Source organism: Lucilia cuprina, chromosome 3 (genome assembly GCF_022045245.1).
Source record: "Lucilia cuprina isolate Lc7/37 chromosome 3, ASM2204524v1, whole genome shotgun sequence".
Lineage (NCBI taxonomy): Eukaryota > Metazoa > Arthropoda > Insecta > Diptera > Calliphoridae > Lucilia > Lucilia cuprina.
The window spans coordinates 2389979-2404686 of record NC_060951.1 but is presented as its reverse complement, the minus strand read 5'-3'; the positions used below and the strand labels follow the sequence as shown (position 1 = coordinate 2404686).

At 25.4% G+C, this 14708-nt stretch overlaps 1 protein-coding gene across 5 annotated transcripts in view; it reads right to left on the bottom strand.

The window, feature by feature from the left end:
• LOC111676744 (amyloid-beta-like protein) overlaps window positions 1-14708 on the bottom strand; it is a 98611-nt gene that overhangs the window by 50064 nt on the left and 33839 nt on the right. The window lies entirely within an intron of this gene.

Sequence of the window (14708 nt, the reverse complement as noted above, 5' to 3'; positions counted from 1 at the left end):
GTTCTGTTCTAGTTCTGTTCTAGTTCTGTTCTAGTTCTGTTCTAGTTCTGTTCTAGTTCTGTTCTAGTTCTGTTCTAGTTCTGTTCTAGTTCTGTTCTAGTTCTCCACACTTACCCTTTAATTAATAACAAGCATACCCCTCCAGTCTTTAATAAAGTAAAACTGTAATAACTCTAAAACCGTAAATATTTTTTTAAAAAAATTTAAAAGGTATTTCCAAAGACACTATAAACTCTATGAAACCATAAATATAAAAATCTCTAAAACATGTCAAAAACTTTAATAAAGTTTGTAAAACAATTTCTTTTATTATTAATCATACGCCTCATTAAGTTTAATTTAATTTTGAAATATTATAGCATACTTTAAAGGGGATTTAAGAAAAACTATTTTTATTTATGTACAACAACCCCTGTCTCTATATTACACTCACTCTCCCTCTGCTTACCTAAACTAAAGTTATTTATATTTTAAACAATATTTATTTTTTTTTTCTTCAACAATTTATTATTTCTCTTGTTGATGAGTTGAGGAGTATAAAATGTAAAGTATAATGTTAAACAGAATGTTGTTGGTGTTGTTGTTTTTTGTTTATATTATAAAATATAATATAATAATGATGATGATGATGACGAGAAGGTTGTTGTTAATGCTGAAGAGGAGCCTGGCAATGACGATGAGCAAGGATAATGTTCTTTTGACTTAGAATGTTTTTTTCTTTATTTTTTTTTACTGCTGGTAAGCAACATTTAATCTTAAAAACATAAAAAGGTAAAAATTTAAATGTTGGTTTATTTTATATTAGAAAATTTCTATATAGAAAGGTCATTGGTTTATGCTATGGAGGGGAGTTTTTTTTTAATATTTAGCAAAAAATATATTCCTTACTAAACAAACACAAAATTTTGTTTTTAAAATAAATAATAATTAGATTTTTCCCTTAACGAAAAGAAAAAAACAACAGCAACTCTTTGGCTGAGAGATTTATATTTTTGCTTATAACACAAAACTTTACTGTTGTTGTTTTTTATTTTTTTTTTTTGAAAATAAAACTTTTTATCTTTATTAAATTTTCTGCTATATTGCACTTTTTTCACTTAATTATTACACTTAATTAACATGTCTAAAGGTAAGTAAGAAAAAGAAATTTATCGTTTCTTTAAAAAAATTTTAAAACTTTTCTTCTTTTTTTTTGTTTTTTTTTTTTGCTTTATAAAGCAGAAGCAGCAGCAGCAAAGTATTTATAGCTTCTTTATACAGCAAAATTTGTTTATTAAATTTTATGCCAAGTTGAGTTTTATTTGCCAAACCACCCTTAACTTATACTGTGTGCCCTATGAACAACACTTTATCAAATGAAAAGCTTTCCAAGACAAATACATATAAAACAACTTTTAATGAAAACTCAATAGAAAAGTATAACAAATAAAAAACAACAGTCTTAAAACAAATTTTAACTAAAGACTATTATTTGTATTTAATAAAGCTCATAAAAGTTGCAAAAAGATTGACAAATAATTTTCAAAATTTTAAAAATTTAACTTTGAAATTCTTTTTTTAAGAACTTAAAAATATAATAAAAGATTTTCTTTATTTATATTATAACGTACAAGGTTTTGTATCTTTTAAAATTAATTTTTTAAAAATAGTTTAATATTCAAGGAAACTATGAAGGATTTTATCAAACTACTTAGTAATTAATATCAATCATACGTTATGTTGCACATATTTTTAAAAACGCTAAAGCTTGGAATATACACAAGATTTTGAAAAAATTTAAAAGGTTTCTGAAAGATAATAATAAAAGGCAACAATATTTAAAACTATAAATATATTAAAAATTTTTAAAACTTTTTTAAATTCAAATTTGAAATTTTTTTAAAAGAAAAAAATTAAAAAAAAAATTTATAACTATTTTTTTTATTTTGTTTTTTATACCTTAAAATGTTTTTATATAAAAAAAAATAAAAAAAGATCTCATTTTTATTAAAATTTCCTGAAGTTTAAAACAATTTTTATAAAAATTTTTCATCTAAATTAATATCAATCATATCAAAATTCTAAAGAAATTCTTTAAGAAAAATAATAAATCTATAATAATTGTTTAAAATAATTTAAAAAGTTTGAAAAACTTTTAAAAATATTTTTCCAAATTTAATTAAAGTTTTTTTTTCCTTTTTTTTCAAAACCAATTTATAAAATAATTATTTATCTTTTGTTATACCAACAAAATGTTTACCATAATGTCATTAAATATGAAAAAAAAGAAACAACAAATCCTTAAAGAAAATTTGTTTGGTTTTAATGGCTGCTACATAAAAAGTTATAAAATGATTTTAAATATTTTTTTTTGAAAAGAAATAAAAAGAAAACTTTTTTGGTTTTAATGTACAATGCGTGTGTTTTCAGTAGATTTTGTTCTCTGTTTTTCTCTAGGTAGATACAACTTTTTCTGTTGTTACAACCATAAGCATTTCAAATAAGAAAGAAATCTTTTTATTCTTCTACTTATTGTAACAAAATATAGAATAAAACTTTTTGCACAACTGTTTTTTTTTGTGCCAAAAACATTAAAAAAATGAAAAAAAACATATAAAAATGTTGTACAACCTAATGTTACTTACATAACCAATGATTTGAGGATTGAAAGTTGGTTGGCATATGTAAAGCAAACATTTTCTTGTACAGATATTGGCGTAAGACAAAAACAACAACGACAACGAAAAAAAAGGATAATTCTTTTAAAAAGAAAAACTTTTCAAACAAGTCTACTATCGTAATTTTAAAATAAAAGTTTCTCTCTCTCTCTAAAAAAACAAAAAATAAAAACTTCATATGTTTTTAACATTAATATGAAATTATATATTTGTTGAGAAATAAAACCCCCAAAGAACTCGTAAACCTATATAAGTAAAATATGCCGCATTTGGTTTTATAAGTAGTTTATTTTTCTTTTAGAATTGTTTAAATTTTTTTACAATTATGCAAATGTTTAACAAGGGATTTGTAAAGGAAATTGTCAAAAAAAATCTTTGCTAATTTAGTTTAAAATCAAGTTTTTATTTAATTATTTACTTTGTTAGCACAAAACTAAATTTTTTTTAATACAAAATGGCTTAACGATAAATTTAAATAACTTTTGTTCAAGGTGGCGTATGATTGATATTAATTAAAGACTATTTTGCCAAAATCCTTTTTAAATTTGTTAATTTCTGAAATATTTCGAAAATTTTTATTGAATTTTATATAGAACTTTTGAAAGAACTTTTTGTTGAGGAAAATTTTTTTAAATTTCAAACAATTTGATATAAAATCTTTTCTCAAAGTGGAAACGATATTTTATATTTAAATTTCAAATCAAACTTTCAATTATTTTATTAAAAAAAAACTATATATAGACCAAAGTCTGGTCTATTTTATAAACGAAAGTCTTGTCTTTTCTGTAGATCACAATCTGGTCTATTCTATAGACCACAGATTGGTCTATTCTATAGACCACAGATTGGTCTATTCTTTGGACCACAGATTGGTCTATTCTTTGGACCACAGATTGGTCTATTCTATAGACCACAGATTGGTCTATTCTATAGACCACAGATTGATCTATTCTATAGACCACAGATTGGTCTATTCTATAGACCACAGATTGGTCTTTTCTATGGACCACAGATTGGTCTATTCTTTGGACCACAGATTGGTCTTTTCTATAGACCACGGTCTGATCTATTCTATAGGCCACACATTGCTTTATTCTATAGACCACAGATTGGTCTATTCTAAAGACTACCGATTGGTCTATTCTATAGACCGCAGATTGGTCTATTCTATATACCACAGATTGGTCTATTCTATAGACCACAGATTGGTCTATTTTATAGACCACAGATTGGTCTTTTCTATAGACCACGGTCTGATCTATTCTATAGGCCACAGATTGCTTTATTCTATAGACCACAGATTGGTCTATTCTATAAACCATAGATTGGTATATTCTCTAGACCACAGATTGGTATTTTCTATGGATCACAGATTATTCTATTCTATAGACTATAATTTGGTCTATTCTATAGATCACAAATTGGTCCATTCTACTGACCACAGATTGGTCTATTCTATAGACCACAGATTGGTCTATTCTATAGACCACAGATTGGTCTATTCTGTAGACCACAGATTGGTCTATTCTATAGACCACAGATTGGTCTATTCTATAGACCACAGATTGGTCTATTCTATAGACCACATATTTGTCTATTCTATAGACCACAGATTTGTCTATACTATAGACCATAGATTGGTCTATTGTATAGACCACAGTTTGGTCTATTGTAGAGTCTATTCTATAGACCACAGTCTGTTTTATTCTATATCTCTTCTGATCTATTCTGTAGCTGTGCTACAGCGTCTGTGTCTATTTACCTTGTCCGAACTGTTTATTAGACTAATTTAATTTGACTTGATGAATTTTTCACTCTACCAAACAATTAAATATTTAATTTAGAAATCATGTAGAGTAGCATATAAAAATCAATAAATAAAATAAGTGTTTTATTTAAAATATGTAAACATATGTTTTTAATTAAAACAACAACAAATCAAAATAAAATGTTCAAATAAATTCAAACATGTTAATAAAATCTCTGAACAACTAGGAGTTATGGATATATTTCGAAACAGTAAAAGCTAAAATAACAGAGAAAAAATTAAAAAAAAAATAAATAAGTTAAAGGCGTATGAGTGATATTAATACCAAAGTATTTTTAGAAAATATTTTATAACTTAAAACTGGTAGTATTAAGATGCTTAAATCAAAATATTTTAAATAATTAACATTTTAATAAATATATTTCTTTTATTTAATAACATATATTGCTTAAACATTTTAAGCAATTTTAAGCTTAAACTGTAATAATAATCCAGCAATCAATTTATTTACAGTTTTCCAAAAAAACATGTTATTTATTTTTAATTTAAATATCATATTAATAGTTATAAAATTGCCCACAAATTATGTTGTTGTTGTTGGTGCTGCTGAAGTTGTTTTTTTTCCATATGAGAGTATTATAATTATTATTATTATTACTGGCTATATTTCTGTTTAAACTTATTTATATACAAAAAGTATACTCTCATCTCTACTTATATCCGTTTATATACATTTTGTGGTTTGAAATTATTGTATAAATTACAAAGAGATTTTATTATTACAAAAATTTTTCCAAATGTGGTTAATTAAGTACTATTTACCATGTTGTATGGTAAAAAGCCAAAAAAAGAGAGAAAACAACAAATAAATATTAAAACCTTTATATGTATTTATGCAATCAGAATAAAGGTAGTTGTAAAAACATTATAAAGTTTACGAAATTAAGTAAATATACAAATTTATTAAGGTATTAAGGTAATAAAATGTGATTGAGTTTTAAAAGGAGATTAGCAGAAAGTTAATAAAATGTAAAAAAGGGGAATAAACCAACTATAATTTAAGCATATTTTATGAACTGGAAAGAATTTTCTTTAATAAGTTTTGTTAAATTTGAAAATTTATTTGAAGGGTTTTGTGGTTATAATGTCTATAATAAAGAAATACATTTTTAAAATAATTACTTTTAGTAAGAATTGTTATGTATTGTAAGTAATTGAAATTTTCTTATATTTTTTTTTAAAGAATGCAAAATATTTCTTCTCTTTGTTATAGCTTGATACCCTCTTAATTGAAATCAAAAATAATTTTTGAAAAACTTTAAAAAGCTTTTATTTTATAGACTAAATTGTAAAATAAGTCAGAAATTAATATCAATCATACGCCACCTGTAATGAAAAGTAAGAATTTAATAAATTTTAGTTTAGTGAGTCTATATAAATTACTAGAAATGGGTCTCAAATAGAATAGAGAATGCTTTATACTGTAAACTTGATAGAATGGGTCAAAACCTGATTTATACACTAGAACAGTAACTAATCTTTAGAATAGATTAATATCTGATGTATAGAATAGAACATTAACTGATTTATAGACTAGAACCGCAACTAATCTTTAAAATAGATCAGTATGTGATCTAAAGAATAGATCTACGTCTGATCTATAATGTAGACCAATGTCTTATCTATAGAATAGATCAGTAGCTGATCTATAGAATGGATCAATAGCTGATCTAAATGATCAATATAATAGATAAGTATTTCATCAATATCATAGATCAGCTTCTGATTAATAGAATAGACTGATCTATTGAAGAGATCATGGTGTCATCTGTAAAATGTGATCTATAAAATAGATCATAATATGATCAATAGAATAGATCATAATATGATCAATAGAATAGATCATAATGTGATCTATAGAATAGATCATAATGTGATCTATTGAATAGATCATAATGTGATCTATTGAATAGATCATAATGTGATCTATAGAATAGATCATAATGTGATCTATAGAATAGATCAAAATGTGATCTATAGAATAGATCATAATGTGATCTATAGAATAGATCATAATGTGATCTATAGAATAGATCATAATGTGATCTATAGAATAGATCATAATGTGATCTATAGAATAGATCATAATGTGATCTATAGAATAGATCATAATGTGATCTATAGAATAGATCATAATGTGATCTATAGAATAGATCATAATGTGATCTATAGAATAGATCATAATGTGATCTATAGAAAAGATCATAATGTGATCTATAGAAAAGATCATAATGTAATCTATAGAATAGATCATAATGTGATCTATAGAATAGATTATGATGTGATCTATAGAATAGATCATAATGTGATCTATAGAACCATTGTCTTAATAATAGTTCACGGTCTAGTCTACTGAACATTTTTTAATTCCTTTAAGTCCTTCTTCTACTTCAAGCGCCCTATGATGTGCAGGAAATGTTGTTCAGTTTTTTATCTAAAATGTGTGTTAGTTACACAAATTTTCCATTTCCTACACTTAGTTTTTTAACTTAAACTTCTCTTTTTTTCACCTTTACTATCAACTCCCTTTCTCTAAACTCTTAATACAAGTTGCCTTTTTCTGTGATTCATTTTATAAAATGCTTTTAATTGCTTGATTGGGAGTTGAAAAAAAAGAAAAACACCAACTTCATATATGAAGCTCTGGCCCTATGTATGTGAATGCATACAGAATGAAATTGTTATTTAAGATTTTGATTGGATTTTATTGTACTACAACAACAACAGAAAAACCTTTCAAAGTTATTATAGGAACGTCCTGTTACAGGCAAGTGTTTAATGGCAAAATTTTGTAGAACACAGAAATCATTGACAAGATTTTTTAATTGATTTAGTAAAGCAAGCATATATGATTTATATATTAATTCCCCTCAGCCACACCTAGCACTCATTTTTCACTTTCCCTGTTCTAGTCACTCTTTCTCTCTCAGCCTGCTTGCCTGGTTCAACAATAATTCATGTTTTTTTTTTGCTTTTTTTGTACTGTTACTTTAATTTAACTGTTAATTTTCCAAAACGGAAATTATTTGTCTGATAATATGATTAAATGTACATAAAAAGCAAACTTTTAATTGGCTTATAAATTTAAATGTTTTTTCTAGCAAATACTCTGTGCTATACCCTGCCTCTACTCACTCTATCTCTCTTTTCCGCTCCTTGTTAAACAAAATTCTGTCTCGTTAATGTCATTACATGAAAAACAACGAGAGTCAGGGAAGTGGGAGACAATTGTTGTGAAAAAATTTTTTAATTTACATTTATTAAGCCAATTTATGACAATGTTCATATAATTTATACAAATTCGATTATTTAACAATGAAAGTCTAAAATGTTTTCTATGAAAAGGTATTTACAAAATTTAAATACATAAAATAAAACAAAAGTTATAAGCATTTTTATGCAATTACTGCTAAATTAATATTAATCATACGCTCTAGGTGGAAAATTTTTTAATGTTAGATTTTAAAGCTAAATTGTTGGAATTTTGAATAAAATTTTTTTATATATATTGTAAATCAGTAAAAACCAAATACCATTAAAACCTTAATTTTATTTTTTTTTCATTCAAAATTGTTTTATCTAATTTAATAAAACATCTCTCATAATTATATTAAATAGTTTTTTGACTTATTTAATTGTTTAGGAAAAGCATATACACTAAAACATTTTATGGAGCCCATCCATGTTAATTTGTTTGACTATTGCAAATGCAGCAACAGCTGCTAATGATGATAGTGTTGTGTCCATTACTGCCATTAGCAGGAAGTTAACTAAACAGTATCCCTATGTAAAAAAAAAGTTTAGAAAACAATTTGTCTAAACGGCCCTCTTTTTTGAATAATGTACCACATTTTCAGCTGCTAACTAATAGTTATAGTGATTTAATTAGTTTTTTTTTCACAGAGTTTTTGCCATAAACTGTTGTGTTTTAAACACTTAATTGAATATAACATTGTTGTAAAATAAAATATTAACGTTGACTATAATGAAATAAAAGTTAAAATGTTTTATCATTTTGTTCATAAACTTTATTAAATATCATAAACATCATATGTTTAAAAGGGCACATAATTATAATAAACTATTTATAGTTAAAGTCATTAGGTGAAGTTTGTATGTGGATAGTAGACAGGCAGTTAAATACCCAGAACTCTTTAGTATAATCTCTATTCTATAGATCAGTATCTGATCTATTCTATAGATCAGTGTCTGATCTCTATTCTTTAGATCAGTGTCAGATCTCTTATCTATAGATCAGTGTCTGATCGCTATTTTATAGATCAGTGTCTGATCTCTATTCTATAGATCAGCGTGTGATCTCTATTCTATAGATCAGAGTCTGTTCTCTATTCTATAGATCAGTGTCTAATCTTTATTTTATAGATCAGAGTCTGACCTCTATTCTATTGATCAGTGTCTGATCTCTATTCTATAGATCAGCGTCTGATCTCTTATCTATAGATCAGTTTATCATCTCTATTCTTTAGATCGGTGTCTGATTTATCCTCTCGATCAGTGTCTGATCTCTATTCTATAGATTAGTGTCTGATCTCTTTTCTCTATTCTATAAATCAGTGTCTGATCTATTCTCTAGATCAGTATCTGATCTATTCTCTAGATCAGTATCTGATCTATTCTCTAGATCAGTATCTGATCTATTCTCTAGATCAGTATCTGATCTATTCTCTAGATCAGTATCTGATCTATTCTCTAGATCAGTATCTGATCTATTCTCTAGATCAGTATCTGATCTATTCTCTAGATCAGTATCTGATCTATTCTCTAGATCAGTATCTGATCTATTCTCTAGATCAGTGTCTGATCTATTCTCTAGATCAGTGTCTGATCTATTCTCTAGATCAGTGTCTGATCTATTCTCTAGATCAGTGTCTGATCTATTCTATAGATCAGTGTCTGATCTATTCTCTAGATCAGTGTCTGATCTATTCTATAGATCAGTGTCTGATATCTTTTCTATAGATCAGTTTCTGATCTCTATTCTATAGATCAGTGTCTGATCTTAATTCTATAGATCAGTATCTGACCTCTATTCTATCTCAATTGAAACAGTTTAGTGATCTTTCTAACATAGATCTATAGTCTAGTCTATAGTTTAGTCTATAGTCTAGTCTATAGTCGAGTCTATAGTCTAGTCTATAGACTAGTCTATAGTCTAGTCTATAGTCTAGTCTTTAGTCCAGTCTATATTCTAGTCCATAGTCTAGTCTATAGTTTAGTTTATAGTCTAGTCTGTAGTCTAGTCTATAGTCTAGTCTGTACTCAAGTCTATAGTCTAGTCTATAGTTTAGTTTAGAATAGACCATAGAATGGTGTATAGAGAATTGACCATATAATGGTGCATGGAGAATAGACCATAGAATGTTCTATATAGAATAGACCATAAAGTGGTCCATTTAGAATAGACCCTAGAATGGTGTAAGGAAGAGCCCATTGAATGGTGTAAGGAAGATGTCATAGAATGATACCATTTAATAGTTTGTCTAGACCACAGTCTGTGTTTTTGTTTTAGCGAAATACCCAAAATATGAGTCACTTTTATAAATATCATTGATTATTAAAATGACAAATGTTAATTGCTTAAGTTTATTATTTACTTAACCCCAATAAAAATTCTTAAAAATGTTGATAACATGTTTAACAATATATTAAACATTATTTGTCCTTTTTAGGATTTACTCAAAGAATTTCTAAATATTTGTTTGTAAGTGTGAAAAAAAACTAAGTTAAATATAATTTGCTGTAAAGCAAAATGAATGGAAACGTTTTTCAGGTCTCAGTGGGCGTAGCTTTTAGTTCATGATATTTTTTTTTTTTCATGACTTTTTTCTGGTTAATGGTCACATACTTGAGCACATACATCACTACTTAAGCAAGTTACTACTCAGCAAAAGCAAAATGAAAATTCAAGAATTTTTCTTTTTTTTCACTTTTAGAGGAAGTGGCAGAAGTAGTAACCATAAGTGTTATTTTAAGATTTATAGCCCTGTATTTTGTGTTCATTTATTTCAGTTTTTTTTATTCGTTTTGCCTTTATTTCTTTTTGTCAGACGTTGTTTTTGTTAAATTATGGGTTTTTTACGTTTTACTTTAGTCAGTCTCTGTGTGATTGTGTGTTTGACAAAATATATGTGACTGTTCCTGCTGTTGCTTAAGAGTATTTGTTTCATGTCTTAGTATTAGTATATTAAATGATTTAACATGCCAAACACGTATTTACTTTGTTTGCTTAAGTATGTGTATGTTCTTTCTCCTAGGGGAGACAGAATGTTAGCAAGAACAGAAAGAAGGAGAGAGAGAGACACAATAATTTTTTTTTGCCCTTCTCTAAGGCTTAAACGTATAATTTTTTTGTATTAAAACTTTATTGTTGCTTTTTTTTGTATTTTCATGTAACTAAACTAGTAATTTAAATTGTGTTTTTTTTTTTCTCTTCTAAGTATTATGGTTGTCTCTGCTGTCAATTATTTTCAAATACCTGACATTTAAAATTGAAATTTATTAAAGATATTTAGCGTTAAGTTTATTGCGTTTTTTTATATCCAAATATTCCCAGTCCTCAAAAAAGTATGCTCAGTAATTTATTCATCACAAAACAGCCAACGAATTTATGATTATCTGCACTATTAACATTTAAATTAAAATTCAGAGAATTTAAATTAAATCTAATTAAATATTTTTTTAGCAAAATCGTAAAAACTTAAAGTTTTAAATCATGGAAAAAATTTCTTCAAAATTGAAATAGATGGCGTATGATTGATATTTATTAACAAGAAATAAGAAACTGATTTATAAAAGAGGTCAGAAATTTATGGAGACCATGGACTAGACTATAGAATAGATTATAGACTACACTATAGACTAGACTATATACTAGATTAAAGACTAGATTATAGGAAAGATTATAGACTATAATAAGACTAGACTGGACTATAGACTAGACCAAAACTACTACAGAATATACCATAGAATAGTCTATATAGAATATACCGTACAAAGGTCTAGTTTGTAGTTTAGTCTACAGTCTGGTCTATAGTCTATAACCATTCTTTAGTCTATTCTATATGGACTAGTCTATGGCTTATTCTATAGATCATTCTATTATAAAATTTCTTCTTATTCTTAAAAATTTTTAAAACAATGTACCAAAAATTCGTAATATTTCTGAATAAATATACAAATTGTTTTTACTGTTTGCTTCATTTTATATGTATATAAATCATTGCGGTGGCACCCCTTCAGTAAATTAAAACAAAAATGTTTCCTTAAACACTTGTCACTATTTTTTAAAGACACTTGCTTGGCAAATATTTTCTTTTATTTATTTTACAAATAAATTGTTTTTAAATGAATATTTTCCTATAGAGTTTTTTTGTTTTTTTATATTTTTCTGTTAGCCTCCAACTTGGTCATATCAACCTTAACACTTTGGTATTTTTGGAACAAGGCAACAATAAAAAAAAAAACAAGAAAATAATTAAAATCATTCATACGTTATAAGCCAACACAACAACACATATGGCAAAACAACTACAACAACTTCAATTTTGCTTTTAACACAAAAAAGTCCTTCACTTTAAGGTCATAAAGTAGGTAGTGAGTGAGGAGACAGAAATGACTCAACCATGAAATCAAATAATAAACTGACAACTTTTTAAATATAAACATAAATCATATAGGAGGAAAAAAACAAACAAGGGAAGGGTTTTTTTCATTTACTCCCTAGAAAGCTAAAGAAATTATTATGGAAAAAAATAATTTTTTTTAATATTAAATTTATACTTTTTTTAAAGCTTAAACCATTTGAACTTTTATTAGAACGTGTGATTATTTGCAAAAAAAAAAAGAAAAACAGCCCTGAAAAAAATCACTAGACTGTAATTAACTAATATTAATAGTAATTGAACCAGAAAGCAATTGGAAAATAAAAAATAGCAATAAAATTATTGATTTTGTGGCTTAAACAGTATTAAAAAGAGATATGAAAAAACATTTTAATTTTAATTAAAAATTTAAAGCTTTTATTAGCAAAATTTCTTAACAGATAATGAGTTTTAAAAGGAATTTTTGTAGATTTTTTTTGTATAATTTTTAACGAGGGCGTATGATTGATATTAATTCTTGTGGTACTAAATAAAAATCGTTATAACGATAACAATTTTAGAGATTTTAAAATAATTTAAAAGGATTTAAAAAAAAACATTCTAAAATTATAATCTAGACCATTATTATTAGTAAATAAAACTTTTTTATAAATTAAAATTATATATTATATTTTATAATTTTCAAGTTTGAGTTGTAATAAATACATTTTTTTGTTATTGTTTTTAAAATTTTAACATTCTATAAAATAGTTTGTAATGTTTCCTTAACAAAACCTTTTAAATAAACAAAATTTAAAAATTTTTGTCAAAGTTATATATAAAATTAACAAATAACTCTGTAATTAATATCAATCATACGCCTTCATATAGAAAAATTTTCTTATTTAAAAATTTGCTTAAAATAATTATAATTTAAAAAATTTTTCTTAATTAAAACCTTTTAAAACATAAAAATTTATTAAATATAAAACAAACTTTTTAAGAAATTAAAAATTTTTCTCTCAATTTTTGCAAAACAAAAATAAAATTCTAACAAAACTTTTATGTATTTAATATTAAATTACCTTTTTGTTATTTACTTGTTTATGTCATATTTTTCAGTTTTGCAATTTTTCTGCTGCTTTTTTTTTATAGTAAATATTTAGTCAATTTTTATTTTTTCCTTTCATGTCCATAATAAATGATATTTTGTATTTTATATATTTACAATCTAGATATTTTCTTGTTGGTAGTTTTTCTTTTTTTTTTATTAACATGTCGTCTATCATGTCATTGCAATTTGCCAAAGGAATAAAAAAGAGAAAGAAGAAAAAAAATCATCAATGTATCATAGCAAGTTAAGAAGAGAAAAGTTTTTCGTTTTATAGTTGTTTGTACTTAAAGGTCATAATATTGTTGCTGTTGTTGTTGTAGAACATGCTTATATTTTATGTATATATTTATAAAAGAAAAATGACAAACAATTTTAGTTTAACTACTTAAATTTTATTAAGGCGTATGTCAAAAATTTAAACCAAAACTCTTCAATAAAAGTCTCCCTAATATTTTTTTTTTGAAATATTTGCTAAAACTTAAAATTCCTTTAGATTCTTTTAGCAATAGTTTTTTTTTACAAGTCTTTGTTCGTGTAAAATTTCCAACCAACCAGGCGTTTTATTTACAAACGTATTGTATGACTCATGCTGAGTCAGTTAGTCGGTTGCTTCTCTTTTTCGTCTCTCGTTTTAGTTATTATAACAATACGATTATGTATGTGTTATTTAGTTACTCTGTTTGTATAAATAGAGTTTGGAACATATTGTATTTATGACGCGCCCAGGCAAGCAAAACACTCACAGATATGAACAGAAATGCTTTACAGTAGAAAAATAAATATATAAAAAATTATAAAAAAAAAATCATTTAGAATTTGCTGTTATATTTAAACCATTTATAATAATATAAAAGACAAGGAATTAAGTTAAATAAAAAATATAAATTTAAAATTTTTTTCATAAAGATTTTATTTTGAATGTTCAATATTTTATATTTTGCTTTTAATATTTTAACGATATCTAGTAAACTGCAAAGCTTTAAGTGTTTCCTTTTGAATTTTTTTTGAATTTCTTGAAAATGTTTGCTGGCTGAAAAGTTATAAGCTAGTTTGTCAAACGAAGTCTGAAATTATATCAATCATACGCCCTCATACAAAAATATTTTAACTTTAAACAAAACATGTTTCTGAAATGAAATGAAATTTAGTCTGCATTACAGTCTTGTTTATAGTCACAACGATAGTCTTAGTTTTAGTTTATACTAAAGTGAAGTCTTTTATCTAGCCTAAAATGTAGTGAATAGTATACTTTATGATGTTATCTATAGTCTTGTCTATAGATTTGTATATAGTCTACAGTCTATTCTATTCTATAGTTTATTCTATAGTCTAGTCTATAGACTAGTACACTATATAGTCTGTTCCATAGTCTATAGTCTAGTCTATAGTCTAATCTATAGTCTAATCTATAGTTTAGTCTATAGTTTAGTCTATAGTCTAGTCTATAGTCTAGTCTATAGTCTAGTCTATAGTCTAGTCTATAGTCTAGTCTATAGTCTAGTCTATAG